At 43.5% G+C, this 15,315-nt stretch overlaps 1 protein-coding gene across 1 annotated transcript in view; it reads left to right on the top strand.

Moving 5' to 3' along the window:
* The first annotated feature begins 5,958 nt into the window (after positions 1-5,958).
* dab1a (DAB adaptor protein 1a) overlaps positions 5,959-15,315 on the top strand; it is a 201,436-nt gene continuing 192,079 nt past the window's right edge. Inside the window, exon 1 of the mRNA XM_086088612.1 lies at positions 5,959-6,039. The gene's annotated coding sequence lies outside the window, so the exon portion shown is untranslated. The remainder of the gene's footprint in view (positions 6,040-15,315) is intronic.

Consider the following 15,315-nt stretch of genomic DNA (forward strand, 5'->3'; position numbering starts at 1 on the left):
TTGGAGCTCCTCGTTTGCCTCCAAGTGAAAAAAAAGAAGAAGACAAATGCTACATAGCGGTGGAACTAAGACACCATGATATGACCTTTGCATGTGTGTGCGCGCTTGTGCTTGGCAGACAATGGACGGGGACAAAATCAAAGTGTCCTGTCCGCTCTCTCTCTCTCTCTCTCCCCCCAAATCCCCATGCCAGTATAAACAGAGTGTGTCTGCGAGCAAAAGACACCAGTGAATTATTAAAGCGTTCTGAAGCATTGCTCAAAGAAATCCGGTGAACCGCTGAGACGCCACAACACACACGCGCACACACACGCACACACACTCACACACACTCACAATCACCTCTCATGAAGAGTGTTTGTGAGCGTTCGTGCTGAGCAAAGCTGTTGGGTTCCACGGTGTCCCCGCGTATCCGGTATCCCTGTCGCCTCGAAGTCCGGGCGTGAGTTGGGCAAGATTTATGACGAGCTCCTGCCTTGGCGCTCCAACCTGTTTTAAAGATGCGTTTTACTGCTAGTTCTGTTCCCCTTAGATAAACACGAGCGAGAGAAATAATGCGAGACTGCAGGCTGGGCAAAAGCGGGTTGTTGTTGTCGTTGTAAATTTAAATAATTGCATTTGCTCCCTGTTTTAAACGGTGGATTCCTCCAAATAGATGGAATGAAATGGAGATAGCGGAAGTAAGTGATTGTAGTTGTATGTAGGCTCCCTCTTGTGGTACATACAGCAGCAGTCCAAGCTGTATTTTTTGTAAGTCCAGATAAATATTTTGGGAGCGGGCCAACAATTCGGTCGAACCTTGAGTTTTTTAGCCCGTGACTCTCAGCCAGGGGCGCTTCAATTAGCCGAATTAGCAATCACTTCTTCAAGACGAGACGCCAACTGCTTCTTAGTGGCAGCCATTTTGCGATGGAGCTCACGAAGTGCAATTCAGTGCGACTTTTAACTTTGAAGTACAATGCGTTTGTATTTACTTTTCTAATTGGAGACATGGGGTAAAACGAAGAAAAAGGAACTGCTGCAGTAAAATGGAAACTGCGGAGGCACAAACACAGGCTACGCTAGCATTAGCATGAGTGCCACTGCATCCGTCTGCATAAAAGTAGGGAGGGCGCTGCTAATCTTTAATAGCCAGCCAGTGGCAGCTTGCAGTATTATCTGCACTGTGTGTGTGTGTGTGTGCGTCAGCCTCCATTGACTGCTGCTAGCCAAGCTGGCATTCATTATCAAGCAGGTAATAACACAGAGCACTGGCTCTAACTCAAGCGGCCGAGGACTCATTAATATAAACAGGCCCCTAAACCCAAACTCAATTTACTTGAAAGCCTCTTTGGAGACGCTGCTTGAGTAAGTAAAGAGTGTGTTTCCCCCCCCCCCCCCCCCCTTCTTCTTCTTCTTCTTCTGCGCTGAGTGCACCAAATGTATTCGTCTGTATTCTGCCAACACGCGCCGCGCTGTGCAGTAGTTTAAACCCTAAATACAACCCGAGCTTCAATCCCAACTCACTTAATCATTCCAAACACATCTTTACAAAATTACCCTGAAACATGGGCGTAGATTGCAGGAGAAGGGGGGGGGTTGCATGTGGCCCCCACAGATTTATAATGGCTGCACAAAACGTCACTTTTTTTGTCATACAGGTAGACAGGAATATATTCTTTAAATATTCTTTGAAAAAAATCATCCCTTTCTTACGGAAGATGATTAGGACCAGTGAAGAGAGAGAAAAAAAGTTTGACAGGATTTTTTCTCAACATGAAAAAGCTGTCCTGCCATTGGTTCAGAGCATTCAAAGGCCAATAGGATATCTTAGCTCGGCATGCAGTGAACATGTCACACATCAGTGAATGTCGTGCATGAGCAAGACTCAAGATGCTGCATCCAAAGTCCTACATTAGCGTTACATGTTACTTGTTAGTACTCACAGATACCACTGTTTTAATGCAGTATCGGGGCCTCTGCTGATACCAAGTATCGTGTCGGGACAACACAAATTCTGACATTATTCTCAGGATTCTCACTTTAAAGTGAGAATAATAGTAGCACTAATAAAGTCAGAATTCCCACTTAAAAGTCAGAATTCTCACTTTAAAGTCAGAATTCTGAGATTAAAGTCAGAATCACTTTAATGTCAGAATTCTGACTTTATCCTCAGAATTCTGACTTTAAAGTGAGAATTCTGATTCTGAGAATTTTTTTTTTTCTCTCTTCACTGGCCCTAATCATCTTCCGTACTTTCTGGCCCCATTTTATGCCTATAATTTCATTTTTAGTCATTATTTTAAAGCATATTTCAGGTGTACAATACCAGCTAGCCTACCAGGGACAGGATAATGTAACCCCAGTTTGCAACAAATGTAAAAAAAAAAAAAGGAAGGAACAAAACGCAGCACTCCATCCTGAAGTTATGCTAGCAATGTAGCAACCGTGGCTAACCCTCGCATTGGCGGCATACTGTACTGTTAATCAATTGTTAGCTGTTGTGGTCTCATGATGTCAAAATGTGACCAATAAGATGAAGAGGACGGTTTAAATGCCAACTCTAATTGAACCAGCATGAAGAGTTGGACATTTAAAGAAGGTCAAAAAAAGTTCACCTGTAAAGGTTATAGTGCATCTTAGGTTCATTTCTCACGAACGCCTAACATCCTTAACTTCTTAATGAGAAGCGTGTTACTTAAAACACTGCTTTTCCTCTGGGAAAGTTTATTTTCAGCTCAAAACATCTTTACTTTGGTCTAGCCTTTAGCGAGTCTAATTAGCCCATGCTAATGTTTAAATTTCAAACTTTGTGATCCATCAGAAAAAAAAAGAAAAGCTGGAGATATTCTAAATTTATCGTTAATGACGCACATGGGCTTCATTAGCCTCCCATTGCAGGATGTCATCACAGGCGCTGCGGGAGGGTGTCGACTGAACAAACGCTTTCATATAACGGGGATGCGCAGGTGCCGCCATCTTGTCGCCGCCGTTGATTTAGTGCTTTGATGAATGACACCAGACGAAAAGACAGGAAGGACTTATTGTTGAGAAATGGACGTAGACATAGTGCAGTATTTTTACATCATTGGGCCAAAGTGTTGCATAACATCTTTGATAGAATTGCACACTAAATAGTTGGCTGTAATGTTTTGTCAAGGACAAACTCTCATTTTCTACTTTTGGACCCAAATTTGCTTACGTGTGTGTTTTTTTGTTGTTGTGACTATACATTTATTCACTTGGCAAATCGAATGAGAGCCAATACAATGCCGGCAGTTATTCATTTAACAATAGATGCACTCCCGGTATTGCACTGCATTATACTGAGAAGTTTCCAATACTTTTTTTTTCTCTACTGAAAATTTGTATCAAACGTCTTTTCTATTGATATCACGTCGCGATACTCATGGCAATATCAGTATCGTATTGGAGGTGAAATATTTGTGACATCCCTAATCTTCTTAGCAGTAATTGTCAAAACATGTTGATTTCTAATCCGTGACAAAATGGTCGCAGTCACCAAAATAAAAGTTTGCATATTTGTTTATCATCTATAGATTACGTAACCAGGGCTAGCTCGCTGCAAATGCAAATGCAAAGGAATGTGGGATTGCTTCAGCGTTCCCACAGTCGGTTCGTCGTTCCACTCGCGCCGATCTCCTTCCTCACCTCCCCTCCTCCTTCTCTTCTTCCTCGGCCGCTCAGCAAGCGTTCGTAATTAACAAGCTCTTACAGTTCGATCTGATCCTCCTCGAGGTTGGATATGCCTGCGAAGCCCAATGGAACACACACTGTCTATCTGCCATTGCCTGGAAACACTGGAATAATGAAAAATGTCTCTTAATTTCCCTCAAGAGATGAATGAAATGAATCTCCCTATTAGTCTGACTTAGTTGATAGGATAACCGGTGAGGTAATAGCTATCTATTAATTTAACCCCTCACCCCTCTTGTTGGCTTATTAGTTCAGTATGTCTCGGCTATTTAAACTCACTGGTTTGCATGGCTAATGATTTTATTTTGCTGTGGATTTATCAATATGTTGTTCCTGGTTACTAAGCTAAAACCTAGCTATTAGGTCACTGGTTAGCCTTAGACATTTTGGCTACCTTGCTAGGTCTAACATACTGATATGTTCACTCCTTGGCTTGTCGGTACAGTATGACATATATACTGTACTTAGCTATTAGCTGACTGGCTATGTTACAGTATTTTAAGATTTTATTTGTTTACCAAGATGGTTAGCCAAAATGTCTATAGTTATAAGCACACTGGTCATTGTAAGACATTTTTGGCTAACTGGTAGGTACAAAATACTGATAAGCCATTGAGTTCTACATATTGATAAGCTAAGCTAAGAAGACATTTTTTTTTGTCTTAGCTTACCGAATAGCCTATCGTTGTTGTTTAAAAAAACAAACAATTAAGTTAGCTTGTTGGCTTATTAGCCAAAAATAAATAGTTAGCTATTAGCTCACTAGTTTGCTTATCCGTAGGTCAGCTGTCATTTTAGCTTGCTGTTAGTGTATCGTTTGAAGAATTTGTATCGCAATGCTACACAGTAGATCCTTACATCTCTTTAGCGTATGCTCTATGTATTCCAATGACACACTCTTGATGATTACCATGATGCGGCGGCGGCGGCAGAAATCATCCCTGCGGTTCATTTGAGTGGCTCCCTATTTTATTTCCAAGGGGTTTGTCACTGGGAAGTAGAGTAACGGCGGAAGTCATTTGGTGGCGGTAATGACGTTCTAAGTGCGGCGGGCTGCAGTGTGCTGTGAAAAGTGAGATTGTGTTTCCTTGCAGATGACGTCCTACACCGGCACTCATTTAGCCAAGCAGCGCTGTGAGGGTTTATTGCAGTGGCCATAGCAACAGCAGTGGAGTAGAGAGGAAGATGACGATTTTTCTTGTTGCGCTAATGCCCTTGTTGGATTAGAAAAAGCATGAGTGATTTCTTTCTTTCGTTCTTTCTTGACACCGATGGGCAATTTAGATTCTTTAGTTTCACGCTTCCCGTATTCATCTTTGTGAATGACTTTGGTATTTTCTCCCTTCTTCCATCTTAAATGCCAATCAGGGATGCGAATGAAGGCACTTATTGTCTCGAAACTTTGTTCAACAGGTGGCAAACAGCCCGACAGGTGATTGGACAATGTCAATCAGAGGCTTTGTGTTGCGTGTTAGTAATATAATCGCAGACCAGGTGATATGGCCTTAAAATAAAATGAGATGAAAAATCTAATTTCTGATTTCATTCAGTTTTGCTATTAGGACACGCACATGCGCAATCAATCTTCTATTATTATTTTTTCTTTAAGTCTCTGGAGCAATATATATTTTTTTCAGTTTTTTTCATGTATGATTTGTAAATATGTATTTCCACTTTTAACAGAACATAAACATGATACTTGATGGATTAAAAAAAATTAAAAACTATCTTAATAAACTGTGCATTCAAACTTCCACCACTTTCCCGTACAGGTGAAGCAAGGTAACTGCCGCAAAAATATTTGTGGCTCGTAAGCATAAAACTTGCGCAAAAGTTTCCAATGTGAATAAATGACTTCTGTGAGGATTTAAATCAGATTCGTGCGCAGTATCTTGTAACTGTGACACTTTAGGGAGGAGGCGATGCTGCTATTAGATGGAATGTGGTAACAGTGTAGGCAGGTTGGGAGGGGGTGAGCATCGGGGGGGGGGGGGTGTCGGGATGCTGAGCTCTGCAGCGGTGAGCGTCGAGCTAACCACTTGTGAGCTTCCCCCCCCCCCCACCCACGACTGCGTGCCAGTGCACTCGTCTCGCCTAAACACCCTCCCTCCTGCATCTGTCCGCCACCTCAGCAGCCGCCTTCAACTGCACTCGCTCTCTACAGGTTTCCGCCGGAGTGGCTCTGGATTTCCTGCCGCCTCGAGAATTCTCTGGTTTCTGGACGAAAAGGAGGAAAAGGAGGAGGGGGGAGGGGGGGGCTAACGTAGGAAGAGGAGTGGCGCAAGAGGAGCACCGGGGTGGTGGCCGACAGGAGGATCTGGGAGTGACCCTGCTGTCCATCAGGTGTGTGTTTAGTTTGCTTACTTTGGGTTTGGCTTTATTTGAAATGTGGGAATTTTACCCGGATGTTCTCTGTTGTGTATACATACAGTATATAGTGTGTGTGTATATACATATACAGTATGTACGTAAGTATATGAATGCATATATGTACGTACGTGTATATGTATGTACATGCTAGCACATGGATTCCAAATTTTACACATTTGGCTCTTTTCTAAATCCTTTTTTTTTGGGTACCGCGTAATCCAACTTTTTCCATTAAAGAAAAGTCCAGATCGTGCACGGTAAAAGTGAGGACGTCACAACACGATCCCTCTTTTAACGACGTTATCCCGTATTCTGCTCACAGCCACTAGAGGGCGAATTGCTCTATGCTGAGTTAAACAGCCTCATTCGTCATCTCTTCATTTTGTATTCATGAGTTTCTTGAGTTCTGCCCTGGTACGGGTATCTCCTCGGCATTCACAGTACAATTTTTCATGTACTATAAGTAGCATGGATATAGTGGATGGAATATAGAGACGCAGGGAGGGGAATCTAAATATGAAATAAGGTGAAGAGCGTGTCGTCGGCTCACGCTGACCGACGCGTTTGTGTGTTCGTTCTTAACGACTTGTCGTACGCTGGCGGGGGAGGAATCTGGTATCAATCACAGCACGACTGGGCGCTGGCTTGCCGCTCCCCTGGCAGCTTGTGTGTGCGTGATTGTGGCAATGTGCTCCACAGCGGCCCGGAACATAATGTCACGCTGGTCCTGTAAGAACTCATAGCAGGTTTTCGTCTTGTCCGTTCTGAATCTAGAACCGCCTAACACGGCCTGCAGGCGGCCCGGTTATCATTTCTCAGCCTCAGTTGTTTTTGTAATTGACTCCGTTTGTCAGTAAGTATGGGCCATGTCATTGCCACAGAAGGGTTCTGGACTTCGGTCTATGTGCCCACTGAGCGATTCACCTTATGTTGACAGACTGCTTAAAATGTGAATGACCCCAATAGGATGATTAAAAAAATAGCCATGTGTGCTTCATTCTCTCAAAGTCTGTAATGTATTTGAGATGAATAACACAGCATATCCTCCTACCAAACCAGATGTCCGTTGCAGTACCAAAAATGACCTGTGATAGGCAGGGCATCTAGAAATAAAATTCCAAACGGAAAGAATAGTAGAAGTATTGAAGATGCTAAGCTAACTGTTAGCTTGTCAGGTTAGCCACCAGTATAGCCAAGTTTGTAGGCTTTAGAATTGGTTGGTCTGCCAGCGCCCCCTGTTGACCAGCTGCCCCTTTGTCGCATGTCACTGTTTGTTCAGTTCGGCAGTCAAGGGGTGTGGGGTGCGAATAAGTGTGCGAGTGTGTATCCAATCAGGTAGCAACTGTGAGTCAGCCTAATCCATTCTGGTGCGTGTGTGACTCAGCGAAACACACACACACACAGACACACACACACACACACTAGAATACACGGCTCTAAAAAATAATAAAGGGAATGTTTGAACACATCTTGATCTCAATGAATAAATTACCGCAGTTAACAATTTGGGATTGCGTTGGGAACAACACAACATGCATAATCGCTGGAAATAAATAATTAACCATTGCGAGTCTGGATTCAGAATCATACTCAAAATGAACGAGTGAAGATCAGACTTCTGATCCAACTTCAAGACAATTAAAAATAACGCTCAGCCATCCGTGTGTTCTCCACGTGCCCGTATGCACTCCCTACAACAACTTTGCTTACTCTTGACGAGATGGTGGATGTTCTCCTTGTGAATTCTCCTCCCAATCCTGGATCAGGGCATCATTCAAAAGCTGCTGATGACACGATGGCCCAGATGCACTCGATTGGATTTAGGTCTGGGGAATGGGCAGGCTAGTATGTTCACATGCAGTCAATAAGCCTTTCAAAACCTGAATATTGGCATATTTGGGGTTCGAAAGTCTGAGTATGCTCTTATTCCGGTTTTTCACAAATCACAAATAAGACCTCTGGGTTGACTCAAATGTTTGTTCAAATAAAAAAACGTATTTGAACAGAACATTAGTTTGTGTTCTGCGCATGATCTTTCGGAAGGAATCTTGGGTTGAGCGACTTGTATGCTCGGCGGCCATCTTACGTTGCCACTCTCTGAACGAGCCTACTTGAAGCGCACATCAATGCGCTAAGCGGCATTACCGGCTGCAATTTTTGCCGGTTGTATGCACTTCCTAATGCTACCAAAGTTGCGATGGCACTGAAAAATCCCAACGTGACCTATAATCAGCCAGAAAGGATGAGGACAGAGGAACGTAATCTGTGGCCACCAGCTGCAGAAGCAGAACTTGTCTCGTGAATTGCTTTTCAATTCCACCTGTTGTCTGTCTCGTTCCACTTTCACAACAGCAAGTGAAATTGATTCACAACCACTCTTGATTCCTAACAGGACAGGTTGATATCCCAGAAGTGTGATTGACTTGTTATGATTGCGTTCCCCTTTTATGTTTTGGAGCGGCGTACATTGCTACGGTGCCGAATATTGACTGCTATCATTGGTGCTAACCCCGAGCGGCTACCAGTTGGCATATTACACTTTGACGTCTACTTCCTCAGGAATATGGGGACGTTGGCGGTCGCCATGTCCGCACGTGAAGCACTCGTAACCCCCCCCCCAACCCCCCCTCCGCTTCCCCCCCAACCGCCGTTGGAGTGTCATCCGTTAAACCGAGAGGGGAAAATCCAATTACGCCGGTCTCGCGCTGTCTGCCTCCCGACGAAGCGGCGTTTTGATAACTTTGATTGCTGAAATCTGCTTCAATCACGGGACGCGCCCACAACGCCGCGCCCGCCGTGATGGCCACGCCGCCGAGTAGTGGAGGTGATGCGGGTCTCGGCTCCGTATATCCTGACGGGAGAATCCCATTATCTTTTTTCCACGTGTAGCTGCCGCGCCGCCTCCACGGAAGGTCTTTTGTCGACACTCGTGTATGAATGAGCACTTTAAATGCACATATTTCTTTTGTTGTGTTGCGTGTTTTCATGTGGCGCCATATTAATGCACATATTTATTGTGTGTCCTTTTTGTGTCCTTTCAAAGGATCCTTGGGTGTGGTAAATAACGGTACAAAGTCAATGAAAATGAGAAGAGAGCCCCCCCCCCCCCAACCCCACAACCCGCCCCCTCCCTTCGCGACTATAATGAGGGCTCATTTATCTCCATCTCGGCGCAATCTCATCATTCGGGATTGCAGAGGAATGAGGATGATTGCGTTTATTATATTTATAGGCCGCGGTCGTGTAGCGTGTGTGTTTGTTCGTGACAATGGTTGTTTAAAGCTTACAAGCGGCGCGCGTGTTGACACACCTGTTATATTTGATTAGAAAATGGGTCAAACATGATACGAAAAGGCGTCGTTTTTTTGTGCTTGTTTTGCGCTGAACTTGTGTTCTGTAAACATAATAGAATCAATTGAGGCGGATAACTTAGGCCATAGGTGAGACTAAAGGGCAGTTTGGGAGGTATTAACAAGTCTAATTTGGCTACAGGGTGACGAAGTGCTGCTTCTACTAATTGAAAATAGAATGCTGTCTTCAAGGTGCGTGCTTTTTTTTCTTCACACTTTAGTAGCCTAGTATTAGTAGATGTTTGCATTGTCGCAATGTCCCTAGCTCCGCCCTCTGTCGGTCATAAACGGGATTCTTCAATTGGTATGTGCAGCAATAGAGGGGGTGGGGCAACCAGTGGCTGGTTTGTCAATCAGTGTAATTTAAAAAAAAATAAAAAGGAGCACAATGGAACTCAAACGTGTTAAGCTAAATGGTTAGCGAACATCATTTTCTCACCACCGGCTAAAGGTTGAGTAATGTTATGATAAGCCCCGCAACACCCGTGAGTGGGTCCAGCCCCCATTTAAGAGCTCTCAGGGTTAACAATGCTTGGCCTTGACCTTGGCCAATCACAGCAAGGAGTCGCTGATTGCTGCTTAACTCTGACAGGAAGTGGCATCACCTAATTTGGTCGAAGGCTTTTATTCCTCTCTTCAGATAAAAGAGGCTGATTATCCTCACCGTGCGCTCCCCACGGGAAAACGGAGAGATGCTGCAAGCATGTGCGCATACTGTAGAATGCAGTTACACTTCCTGTCCTTTGAGGACTTTGTGGTGATGGCTCAGGGTTTAGAAGTAGGGTTTCAAGTCAAGGTTATGGCTTTCCAATTGTTTTCGAATGGGGGTCAGGATTTCAATGCATGGTTGTTCTGAAGTCAGGATTCAAGTCAGGTTTAGTGTTTCAAACGGTTTTAAAGTAGGGTTTCAAGTCAGAAGTAGGGTTGTAAGTCGGGGTTAGGGTTTCAAAGGAGCGTTTCAAGTCGGCAGTAGGGTTTTTAACTCTTTGACTGCCATAAACGTTATAAAACGTTTAGCATAAACCTAGGGAAGGGCGCCGAGGACGTTAAAAGACGTCCCCTATGTTTTTTTTTTTTTTTTTCAAAAACGGGTGCAGGAAAGCCTTGGGCAGCTGTGCTGAAAGAATCAGGCTGATCTGATTAGTCAAAGACTCGTTTTGGCCCCTAGAGGGCAGCGATGACTCTCTTTGCACAAGGTTGGATGGGCCGCCCACCGTGGGCGTCAGTAGAAGACGTGAGGCGGAGCTAGAGTGTTGAGGAGACAATGGCTGATCCAAGCCACAATGGCTTGACCAAGCAACCGGTTACAAGCAGCTCAGCTTGAGCATTTTTTTCAAAGACGGAAAGCATCAATCAATACTAAAAAGCGCATTGATGTCAACGATGATGATGACAACGAGCTCTACGCCAAAGTTGGAAGCTTTGGCGTTATGAACACGTAGTAAGCCTCACGGCTAAGCGCGGCTAGCGCGGCTAGCGCTGCTAAGGCCGGAAAACGCGCACAATAGCCGGCCGGGTACTTCTACACAATCGGACATTCGATCGGGCGATGGAGAGTTGGCATCGACCAATGCAGATTGATGATGATGATGAAGATGACAACGAGCTCTACGCCAAAGTTGGAAGCTTTGGCGTGACTGTTATGAACAAGTAGTAAGCCTCATCGGCAAAGCGCGGCTAGCGCGGCTAGCGCGGCTAGCGCTGCTAAGGCCGGAAAACGCGGAGCTGCACAAGCGGACATTCGATCGGACAATGAAGAGTACCCCGAGTCCAATGCATATTCATCGGAGGAGCGGGTACAGTCTGATCACGGAGAAGACACTGTTTCTGGACTACGATGCCACCATGAATGGAGTGGATAAAATGGATCTCCTACCACCCGGTATAGCAACTGAAGGACACGGGGAAGCGAGACGTAACACCACCGTAACGTAACCGTAGCATGATCCTGATATTAGACTTGACACACACTGCAGTATATACTTGCTATTCCCCGGAAAAAAACGGCCTGCAAGAAAGTGGCGCACGCGAAGAGGCAATCTGTTGTGCAAATGCTGTTGCGTCTCCTTGCACGCAGGAGAGTGTTACAAAAAGAAAAACTGTCGTTGAAACATCCACATATTTGTAAATAGCACCACAGTTGCACACATTTGTAAATAGTTTGCCAAATTGTTGTCAAATTGTTACACTGTTGAATGTAAATAAACGTATTTTGCTATCAAAAAACACTTTTTCATTCTTGGTGGTAGTGTTTTATAGAAGTAAAGCACTATTTAGGTGTTTGTGGCATCATTCATGGACAAAAAGAAGTGTCAAATTCACTAGAATGCATGAAATAATATCGTTTCACTAAAAGCTTGATTTCTCCGTATTTTGGTCCAACACGGGCGAAATTGGGTCAAACTAACCATTTTCTATTGTTGATTACTAAAGAACGGAATAAGGTAGAAACAAACTCTTTTTTTCTGATGAAAGATGAAAGTCCAATCTTTCATTTGGTAGTACGTGTGTTTCCATAGTCCAAACAGAACATTTTCTGTGGACCTTGAAAATCAGTCAAAATGCTTAAATCGGCTGGCACTGGCGGCATCCCTTTTCTGAAAACGTCTGGCAGTCAAAGAGTTAAGTACAGTTTTAGGTCAGGGTTCAGGTTTCAAGAGTTGGGTTTCAGGTCAAGTTGAAGTGTTTCCAGTTATGTTTTTCAAGCCAGGGTTTATGGGTTCAACATCAGGTTTGAAAGTAGGGTTTCAAGCCAATACTTGGTTTTTCAAAGTAAGTTTTCAGGATAGTTTTAGAGTTTCAAATCAGGGTTCTGGTTTCAACTGAATCTATTAGACCAAAGTCAAGTCAAGGTATGGTTTCAAATTTGGTTATGGTTTCCAAGTAGGGTTTAAAGTTAGGGTAAGGTTTCCAATTTAGCCAGTGTTCAAATTTTTTTAAATAGATTTTTTTAAATTCAGGGTTAGAGTTTCATAGTAAGGTTTCAAGATTGGACTAGAGTTTCAGGTCACTGTTAGTGTTTGAAGTGTGTGTATGTCTGATTTTTATTGCATTACATTTCATATATCACTCTCTTTGTGTGTGTGTGTGTTATTTTTGCCCCCCCCGCACTCACGTCCCAATGTGCTTAGAGGTTCTTTCCAGGTGATTGTCAGCTGGCGATATTAGTGCGAGTGTAATAACGCTGATGTTTTGCCTCCGGAGTGTCACTCCTCGCCAATCACATTTAGTCAACACAATCACTATCCTGCCTGCCACTCGGCGGGACACGAGACGCGCGCGCCATTTTTCATTTCCTTCCGAGCGTCGCAAGCGCGCTATTTGCCGCCGCGATGAATCCATCGTCCGCGTCGCCGAGGCTTCTTACAGCGAGGCCAATGATTGCGCTGCTCTTTATTGTTGTTGCTGTAGCCGCTGCGGCGTCCGTTTGTATGCTCGTGTGCGAGAGATGCGACAGACGAGTAATGAAATGATGCTTTAGTCATCATTGTAAATCTTGTGGCTTCTTTTGTCGCCCTTGAACCAAAGTAACAATGACAAATTGAAAGGTTGTGTTGGCGTGCCTCGACTTTCAGACTGATCAATCGGAAATTCTGTTTCTCCTTCTAGTATTTCTCAAAAGTTCTTGTTTTTGGTAATGAATAATGCCTTTAAGTCTGAAGAGAGGTCCAGGCAATCAAAGAAGCGTCTTGGGTCGAATAGAATCTTGAGAAATCAATATTGTTCTTTCTATGGGACTGAATGGCGACAGGTCAAAATCGCTAAAAAAATGATTACTTGTATAAAGTTCTGGCAAAAACAATAGAATCCTTGACCTTGATCAGCTTCCGTCTTTTGTTAAACCTCAAGAGGAAGTGTTTTGCTGACATGGTCAATTTGACATTTAAAGTTTGACGATTCTAGCCATTCTAGCACACCCTCCACCCCAAAAAGTATTTTTTAATAAGGAAAAAAAATCACATAATTTTGCACATTAGAAAAACATAGAGTAATGATAACAGCATTAAATAGAATGATAAGAATTCAACAGTTTGGGCGTCATGATTTAATGCCGCAATCCGATTCATTGTGCTGCTCCTTCCTTGGCCACCGGGAGCCACTGTAATACTTTATAGCCATGAACACACAAATGAAGAAGAATAAGGCCTCATTTTCTACTATTGCTGTAATATTGGCCATTTTTCGTAGAATCGATTAAGTAGGGCTGCAATTTATGATTATTTCAGTAATTGAGTTAATCTGTAGTTTATTTTTCCGATTATGAATCTGATTAAAAAAAGATGAACTTTCCATCAGTTTTTTTTCAATAACAACAAATTATTTCACAATCCACAATGCACAAACCAGTTAATTATGATTCAGTTACTGGTTTGGCCAGTAACATGAGGAAAATAGGCAAACATTTTTGATTATCATTATTAGTGTGACAGTAAATTTAAACGGTCAACGTCAAACTTTTTTTTTGGGCAAACTGCTGCTCTTTACGAAGTAAGATCATTTGAGTTCACTGCGCCCAAAGAATGAAGTCGGTGAGGGAAATGGAGCGAGGGGACTATATAGCTGAGGTGGTGGATCGATAATATGCCCTCTGATCCATAACATTAATGGGAGGGAATACGTTATTACTGTTAAAAGGCGTTAGGTGGACGGGGCGCTCACGCACACACATACCCAGTCACCGGATGATACATCACATCTGGGCGGCTAGCCAGAGAATATCCGCCTCTCCCCTCTTTTAACCTTGGAAAATTGTGCAGAGCTCCATCTCCTCCTCCTTCCTCCTCCTCCTGTCCATTTCATCTCCTTCCCTAATATCCTGATTGAAGCGCTCGCCTCTCGCCGTCGTGCTTGATGAGCAGCAGAGGCCCGAGTGTGGCGCGCCCAAGCATAGCCGAGACCCAGGGACGCTCTTCTTTACCAGACAAGAAGCTCTGCGGAAAAATATTGACGAGTTTGTTAAGACGGCGAGGAGGTTCCGGGTTCAGTTTGGTACTCCCCAAAGCTTTATGGACATAGGTTTGATTCATTGAATGCTAAATTGTCCATAGGTGTGAGTGGTTGTCTGTCCTTACTGCCCATTTTCCACTTTATGGCACAGAACGTAGTCGGCATGATTGGCTAGGAGGGACTTTTTGGCACTGTACGCTAGTGTTGTAGTTCTCAGTCAGTATTGGTCTCAAGACCACTTTTAATGGTCTCGGCCTCGTCTCAGAATCAAATGCCTTTTTTCTCTAGGTCTATATTTCCGGCTCTGGATTTTTTTGGATCAAGACCAGTTGAGACCAGGCTAGTACTCTTGTGATCAGTGACAAATATAGAATGCAGGTTCATTCACTTCATTTAATTGAAGCATTGTTCCTGACTTTTCCTTTAAAATTGTCTTTGTAAAATTGCATTTAACATGGCTTGTCAGGACAATTTGGTTTTAATTAGTAAGATTGCATAATTTGCAGAAAAAGTGAAACAATAGATTTGAGATTTGGTTCATTGTACTCAAAATTAACATAGCAAATTAATAAGAGATGCTGGTCATTTTATTCAGTTTTTTTTGTGTGTTTGGTTTTTATACATTCTTTGTCTTGCCTCAGTCTCAACCTCTAAAGTCTTGGACTTCTCAGTTTTGACCTTTAAAAGTCTTGGTCTTGACCTCCAAAAGTGTGTCTTACCTCGGTCTCCAAAAGTCTTGGTCTTGTCTCAGTTTCGACCTCCAAAAGTCTTGTCTCAGTTTCGACCTCCAAAAGTCTTGGACTTTTCTGTCTTGACCTCTAAAAGTCTTGGACTTTTCTGTCTCGACCTCTAAAAGTCTTGGTCTTGTCTTGGTCTCGACTTCCAAAAGTCTTGGTCTTGTCTTGGTCTCGACCTCCAAAAGTCTTGGTCTTGTCTTGGTCTCGACCTCCAA

Source organism: Leptonotus elevatus, chromosome 11 (genome assembly GCF_054856555.1).
Source record: "Leptonotus elevatus isolate MCC_2025b chromosome 11, RoL_Lele_1.0, whole genome shotgun sequence".
In the NCBI taxonomy this organism is placed as follows: domain Eukaryota; kingdom Metazoa; phylum Chordata; class Actinopteri; order Syngnathiformes; family Syngnathidae; genus Leptonotus; species Leptonotus elevatus.